The 8,489-nt window shown below is 43.7% G+C and overlaps 1 protein-coding gene across 2 annotated transcripts in view; it reads right to left on the minus strand.

The window, feature by feature from the left end:
* GATAD2B (GATA zinc finger domain containing 2B) overlaps nt 1-8,489 on the minus strand; it is a 121,310-nt gene that overhangs the window by 68,690 nt on the left and 44,131 nt on the right. The gene's annotated exons all lie outside the window — the stretch shown is intronic.

Below are 8,489 nucleotides of genomic sequence, written 5' to 3' on the forward strand. Positions count from 1 at the left end.
AATGGATCTTCTACCCAAATCTGATTTTGTCACATCATACATTGGTCATTTGAAAAATTCTAGTTCACTAAGTGATGCAGATCTTCCAAATGTTGACGTATTACATAATATTGAAAAAATCACGAAACTAACTTGGAAGCAGACAATCTCATGGTGGAGTAAATAAACTTTCCAAAATTCTAATTTTTGCTGGAGTTTTTATCACTGGGCAAAAAATAGTCAGTTGTTTTCCTTGAAAATTTTCAAGACAGCGTCTGCCAAATACCCAAGTCTAAATATCATACTTTGTTAGTTATTCCTTCAAGTAAAAATGCTGTTCTATGAAGATAGCAAGTAGTTAGCTGGACATCCAAGTAACTGTACAAGTACTTTTCCTTAGACAACCACAGTACTTCAATATATAAAAGAAGCGTTTTTTGAATACTTCCCGTTTTGTGACACAAAATATTCAAAAGCCAAGTACTGAAAGGTCAAGATTAAATAAAACTAATTTTTACTGCTTCATCAAGAACATTCTTAAATGAAACTGTATTTTTTTTAACTGCAAATTTAAACTGCATGGCAGTGAAGAACATAATGACTACTAGTAGTTTGGTGCTATTGTTTGGGGATATGCTCATGTTTCAAGAGTTTTTTGTTTTGTTTTCGAGACAGAGTCTTGCTCTGTCACCCAGGCTGGACTGTGGTGGCACAATCTCAGCTCACTGCAACCTCCACCTCCAGGGTTTAACCAATTCTCTGCCTCAGCCTCCGGAGTAGCTGGAATTACAGGTGCCCACCACCACGTCCAGATAATTTTTGTATTTTTAGTAGAGACAGGGTTTCACCACGTTGGCCAGGCTGGTCTTGAACTCCTGACCTCGTGATCCATCTGCCTCAGCCTCCCAAAGTGCTGGGAATACAGGCGTGAGCCACTGTGCCTGGAGAAAAACTGCTAGCCTAGTCTAACATACTTGTTTAACAGGTAACTTACCAATTCATATTCTTTTCCAAGTTTAATGCATACTACTTAGTAGCAAATCTCTCTTCTTTGTAATTCCCTCTAATACTCCGGCTAGGATTTGAATGTGTCTCCCAAATGTTCATCTGTTGGATACCCGGTGCCCAATGCAGACATGTTGAGAGGTGAGACCTTTAGGAGGTACTTGGGTCATGATGGTAGAGCCATTCTCAGATTCATGGGTTATTGAGAGAATGGACTAGTCATCACAAGAGTGGGTCTGTAATAAAAGCCAATGTGGCTGTCTCTTGTGAGCCCCCTCACCATGTGATGCCCTGTGCCACCTTTGGACTCTACGGAGTCCCCACCAGCAAGAAGGCCCTCAGCAGATACAGCCCCTTGATTTTGAACTTCCCAGCCTCCAGACCTTTAAGAAATAAATTTCTTGGGGCTGGTCATGGTGGCTCATACCTATAATCCCAGCAATCTGAGATGCCAAGGTGAGCAGATTGCTTGAGTCCGGGCATTCCAGTCCAACCTAGGCAACATAGTGAGACCCCATCTTTACAGAAGCATTTTTAAAACAATTCAGCTGTGTGCAGAGGTACATGCCTGTACTCCTAGCTACTCGGGAGGCTGAAGCAGGAGGATTGCTTGAGCCTAGGAGTTTGAGGCTACAATGAGCTATGACTGCACAATGGCTCTCCAGCCTGGGTGACAGAGAAGAAAGGCACAGGACAGAGGAAAGGAAGAAAGGTACAGAGGAAAAGAAAGAAAAGAAATAAAAAAAAAAAAAGAAAGAAAGAAAAGAAAAGAAATTTATTTTCTTTATAAATTACCCAGTCCCAGGTTATAGCAACAGAAAATGGACTAAGACAACACATTACTATGAAGTGCCCCTAAAGTGATTAAAAGTAAGTGCTGTATTGCCTAACCAACTTCAAATGGTACTTTCCTTTACCTAATGCTTATTAGCCATGTCAATGAACCCTCCTGCTACAAAATCTTACTTCTAAAAACATGAAATAATTAATCATTCCTTCTAGTCCATGTAAGTCTAGTCTATTTTTTTATTTTTATTTATTTATTTTTGGGTTTTTTGTTTTGTTTGAGATGGAATCTCCCTCAGTCTCCCAGGTTGGAGTACAGTGGTATGATCTTGGCTCACTGCAATGTTCGCCTCCTGGGTTCAAGTGAGTGTCTTGTCTCAGCCTCCCAAGTATCTGGGACTTACAGGCACACGCCACCATGCCTGGCTGATTTTTGTTATTTTTAGTAGAGATGGGATTTCACCATATTGCTCAGGCTGGTCTTGAACTCCTGACATCAGGTGATCCACCTGCCTTGGCCTCCCCAAGTGCTGTGATTACAGGTGTGAGCCACCATGCCCAGCCTATTTATCTATTTTTGAAACAAGGTCTTGCGCTATCACCTGGGCTGGAGCGCACTGGCTCCATCATATCTCATGGTTCACTGAAGCCTCAAACTTCCAGGCTCAATTCCCACCCTCAGCCTCCCAACTAACTGGGACTACAGGCACATGCCACCATGCCCAGAATTTTTTCTTGTAAGCCTGTGTTGCCTAGGCTGGTCTCAAACTGCTGAGCTCAAGTGATTCTCTTGCCTGGGCCTCCCAAAGTGCTGCAATTACAGACATGAGCCACCACGCCCAGCCAAATCTAGTCTATTTTAATTATTTCTCTTTTGATTTCGGGGTATCCAACCTTTTGGCTTCCCTGGGCCACACTGGAAGAACAACAAGTGTCTTGGACCACACATAAAATATACTAACACTAAACATAACTGATGATCTGGAAGAAAAAAAAATCTCACGTTTTAAGAACATTTCCAAATTTGTGTTGAGCCACATTCAAAGCATCCTGGGCTGCATGCGGTCCACGAGCTGTGGTTTGGACAAGCTTGATCTAGACTGTGGGGGTCTTACAAACTTTTCTTTAAAGGACCAGGTAATAATATTTTAGACTTTGTGGAGCATCTACTAAACTCTGCTTTGTAAGCAAGTGGGTGTAGCTGTGTTCCAACAAAATTTTATTTACCAAAATAAGCAGTAGCTATAATTTGCTGACCCCTTATATAGATGCTTCCTACATACAGGTCAATCAACCCAATCTAACTCAAAGATCTACCATAAGGTTGAAAAAAAAAAAAAAGGTAGCCACAAGCTGGCTAAAAGAAACTAGTAAGAACAATGAAAATAGTATAAATGAACCCAACAGATAGGAGTATCTATCTTTCCAACATTCACTAAGCTCTTACTATTTGCTAGGCATTATGCTAAAGTGCTTCACAATGCATTATCTCATTTAGAACTTTTGGAGATATAATTATCCTCCTGTTACAGAAAAAAAAAAAACAAAACAGATAAACTGAGTAACTACATAATATTTCACAGTCCTTAAATGGCTGGGCCTGGTTAAAACACAGCACTGTCTTACCTCAGAGTCAATGTTCTTAACTATCATACTATGCTATCCACATTGTCATTTTTGGTTTTTGATAGAACCAGGCTGGTTAAGAGAGTAATTCTTACAAAAGACTATTACTGTTTACATGCTCTTACACATCACTAAGTTTACTACACAAACCTTTGGCTCACATTCTTGAACAAAAGAGCCCAGATGACCTTGCAATAGGTGACATACTGTTTAGTAACATGCACGAAGGACTGTAAAGGTTGCTATGCTTAAATGTGACAAGTTAGGGTGTGCTGCCTAAAGGTAATGAATAGGAGGTAAACAGCCTTCTCCTATGGTTGCCTCATAAATCAGCATATAAGTTCTGACATACACAAAAGGAAATCTGCCAATCATTTAGAACAGGTGGTATTAGAGGCCAGGTGAGGTGGCTCATGCCTGTAATCTCAACGCTTTGGGAGGCCAAGGAGGGAGGATCACCTGAGGTCAGAAGTTCAAGACCAGCCTGGCCAACGTGGTGAAACCCCGTCTCTACTAAAAATACAAAAATTAGCCAGTCATGGTGGTGTACACCTGTAGTCCCAGCTACTTGGAAGGCTGAGGCAGGAGACTCCCTTGAACCTGGGGTGCGGAGGTTGCAGTAAGCTGAGATCTCGCCACTGCACTCCAGCCTGGGAGAAAGAGCAAGACCCTGCTTCAAAAAAAAAAAAAAAGTGGTATTAGAATGAAAGGTTTTTTGTGTCAGCCCATGCCTATAATCCCAGCACTCTGGGAAGCTGAGGCAGAAGGACTGCTTAAGGCCAGGGGTTTGAGACCAGCCTGGGCAAAACAGTGAGCCTCTGTATCTACCAATAATAATAATAATAATAAAATTAGCCAGGAAGGTGACATGCCTGTAGTCAGTCCTAGCTACTTGGGAGGCTGGGGCAAGAGTATCACTTGAGCCCAGAAGTTCACGGCTACAGTGTGCTATTATCACAGTACTGCACTCCAGCCTGGGCAACAGGCAACAGAGTGAGACCCTATTTCTAATAAATAAACAGAATTAAAGGGACAAATGTGGCCAAAGGGCAGATTTCACATACATTTCAAAGCTACTCTTCAGCCACTCCTAAACAGCAACTAAGGCCTGTGAGAATTAAGAAAAAAATATTTTTTTTTTAATCTACCCATTAAGAGAAGGTACTGGTTTATGCCTCACTGATTATGACCATGTAACCACTAAGGTTATCCCTACTAATCTGGCTCCTAGCATCAAGAGATAGGGTAAAAACAAAGGTTGCAGCTGGGCACAGTGGCTCACGCCTATAATCCCAGCACTGTGGGAGGCTGAGGCAGGGGGATCACTTGAGCTCAGAAGTTCAAAGACAGCCTGGCCAACATACTGAAACCCCATCTCTACTAAAAATACAAAAATTATCCGGGTGTGGTGGCACACGCTTGTAATCCCAGCTACTTGGGAGGCTGAGGTGAGAGGAGCCCTTGAACCCAGGAGGCAGAGGTTGCAGTGAGTCAAGATTGTGCCACTGCACTCCAGCCTGTATAACAAAGTGAGACTCCATCCCAAAAAAAAAAAAAAAAAAAAAAAAAAAAAAAAAAAAAGTTAATTCTTACAAAGAACTAGGGAATCCCACAACAACAATGAATGAATCTTTACCTAGCCTCTAGGTTGGAGCAGGGTTGGTCTGTTGCTATTCTGTCTTTCAGTATTCAACAAACTTAAGAAACAATTCCCCTTAATTTACTTATAAAGGGACTTAGAAAAGTGGGTTCCAGCTATTTGGGGTGGGGAAATAACTGCAGGCAGCCTGGGGAATAAGCAGGTCAATCATTCTGGTAGGTCACATCGCGTAACCTTTTTTTTTTTTGGAGACAGGATCTCACTTTGTTGTCCAGGCTAGAGCGCAGTGGCGCAATCATGGCTCACTGCAGCCTCCCACCTCAGCCTACCGACTAGCTAGGACCACAAGCACATGCCACCACTAATTTTTTGTAAAAATGTTGCCCAGGCTGGAGCTCAAGCAATTCTCCTGCCTTGGCCTCCCAAGGGGCTGGGATTACAGGTGTGAGCCACCATGCCCAGCTCATCCTACAATACTTAAAAAAAGTAATAACCTCTGGCTAGATGAAGTGGCTCACACCTGTAATCCCAGCACTTTGGGAGGCCAAAGTGGGCAGACCACCAGGTCAAGAGATTGAGACCGTCCTGGCCAACGTGGTGAAACCCCATCACAAATAAAAATACAAAAATTGGCTGGGTGTGGTGGTACATGCCTGTAGACCCAGCTACTCAGAGGCTGAGGCAGGAAAATCACTTGAACGCGGGATGCAGAAGTTGCAGTGAGCCAAGATCAAGACACTGCACTCCAGCCAAGCGACAGAGTGAGACTCAATTCCCTACCCCCCAAAAAAGAAAGAAAAAGTATATAACCTCGTATTCACCTCCTAACAAAAGAAAAAAATAGCACAGATATTTACAACAAAAAATACAGACATCCAAAGACTACTGCTTGTAAAGATGTGGCAAGAACAGAAATTTACAGGCTTTAACAAAAAGATACGTTTCCAGTCAAATTAAGGAACTTCCTCCAGACTGCAACCTGATAAGCTCTTACTATAGGATTAACCAGTTTGGAAGTTCCCTCCCATTCCAAACTCTCTCCATCAGTGCTACCATAAGAGACGCTCTTTCTATTTTGAATGGTCAGAAGCAAAAATAAACTCACATAAAACCACTGCAACAGTATGACCCATACTTTATTCCTCTTTTTTTTTTTTTCAGAGAGAGTTTTGCTCTGTCACCCAGACTGGAGTACAGTGGTACGATCTCAGCTCCCTGCAACCTCCACCTCCAGGGTTCAAGAGATTCTTCTACCTCAGCCTCCTGAGTAGTTGGGATTGCAGGTGCCAGACACCACACCCAGCTACTTTCTGTATTTTTAGTAGAGATGGGGTTTCGTCATGTTGGCCAGGCTGGTCTCAAACTCCCAACCTCATGTGATCCACTTGCCTCAGCCTCCCAAAGTGCTGGGATTACAGGCGTGAGCCACCGCGCCTAGCCCCATATTTTATTCTTTAATACGCTTTCTCATTTCCACCTAACACAAAAGCTGCTTCATAAATATCACACCTAGGAAGCACATAAAGAGAATTTAAGAAGAGACATCAGTCCTGACTCAGTGGTTCACACCTGTAACTCCAGCACTTTGGGAGGACAAGGCAGGCAGATCACGAGGTCAAGAGATCGAGACCATCTTGGCCAACATGGTGAAACCCTATCTCTACTAAAAATACAGAAATCAGCTGCACATGGTGGCGCATGCCTATAGTCCCAGCTATTCAGGAGGCTGTGGCAGAAGATGCAGTGAGCCGAGATCACACCACTGCACTCCTGCCTGGCGAGAGAGTGAGACTCTGTCTCAAAACAAAAAAGAAAAAAAGAAAAGACATCACACTAAACTGAGCAGAATTATAATTTCTAAATGAATGCTGACCCCCTAATCGCCAATGAAAGATATAATCACTACTAATGAACCCCAAATTGGTAACACTTGCAATGTATGGACACTCAGAGCAATCTCTAATTTTTCCTTCCTTCCATGTGCTGTTTGACTGTCCTTTTGTACAATTCTAATTCTGGCAGATGGCAGGGAAAGAATACTGCATTTTGATAATATCATACTAAACAAAAAAGAAGAAATAAAGAGAAAAAGGGGGACACTCAAATGAGTAGCTAATAGATATTACTCACTCTATTACCTGGCTTTTTGCTTCTCCTTAAGAACAACCCCACAGGCCGGGCACGGTGGCTCAAACCTATAATCCCAGCACTTTGGGAGGCCGAGGCAGGTGGATCGCAAGGTCAAGAGATCGAGACCATCTGGTCAACGTGGTGAAACCCCATCTCTACTAAAAATACAAAAATTAGCTGGGCATGGTGGCGCATGCCTGTAAGTCCCAGCTACTCGGGAGGCTGAGGCAGGAGAATTGCTTGAACCCAGGAGGTGGAGGTTGCGGTGAGCCGAGATCGCGCCATTGCACTCCAGCCTGGGTAACAAGAGCGAAACTCCGTCTNAAAAAAAAAAAAAGAACAACCCCTCTCCCCCACCCACCCTTGTACCCCTGGCAATTCTGAATGATTAGAAACAATCGGCCAGGCGAGGTGGCTCACACCTGTAATCCCAGCACCTTGGGAGGCCGAGGCCGGCGGATGACGTCAGGTCAGGAGTTTCAGATCAGCCTAACCAACATGGTGAAACCTTGTCTCTACCAAAAAAAAAAATACAAAAGTTAGCCAGGTATGGTGGTGGCCACCTATAATCTCAGCTTGTCAGGAAACTGAGGCATGAAAATCACTTGAACCTGGGAGGTAGAGGTTGCAGTGAGCGGAGATCTCACCACTGCACTCCAGCCTGGGCTACAAAGTGAGACTGTCAAACAAAAACAAAAACAAAAACCAGGCTGGGCACAGTGGCTCAGGCCTGTAATTCCAGCACTTTGGGAGGCCAAGGCAGGCAGATCACCTGAGGTCAGGAGTTCAAGACCAGCTTGGCCAACATGGTGAAACCCCGTCTCTACTAAAAATACAAAAAAATTAGCTGGGCATAGTGGTATGCGCCTGTAACCCCAGCTACTCAGGAGGCTGAGGAAGGAGAATGGCTTGAACCTGAAAAGCGCAGGGTTGCAGTGAGCCAAGAACATGCCATTGCACTCTAAACTGGGCGGCTGAGCGAGACTCCGCCTCAAAAAAAAAAAAAAAAAACCCACAGCGTGGCCTGTCCCCTGCCTCCTTGCTCCCCAACCCCTAAGTATCTTAACAAACTACAGCCTGTAAAATCCAGGAGGCATTTCTCTTTAAATCATTCTTTCCTCAAGAACATACATCTTTGAATGAGAACAGAAAGAAGAGACCCACCAGTCTGGACAACAGAGGGAGACTCAATCTCAATAAAAAATACAAAAATTAGCCAGGTGTGGTGGTGCACACCTGCTACTCAGGAGGCTGCGGTGGGTGGATAGCTTGAACCTGGGAGGTCGAGGCTGCAGTAAGCTGTGATCACATCACTGCACTTCAGCCTGGGTGACAGAGAGAGACCCCATCTCAAAAAAAAAAA

Source organism: Cebus imitator, unplaced genomic scaffold (genome assembly GCF_001604975.1).
Source record: "Cebus imitator isolate Cc_AM_T3 unplaced genomic scaffold, Cebus_imitator-1.0 Scaffold491, whole genome shotgun sequence".
Lineage (NCBI taxonomy): Eukaryota > Metazoa > Chordata > Mammalia > Primates > Cebidae > Cebus > Cebus imitator.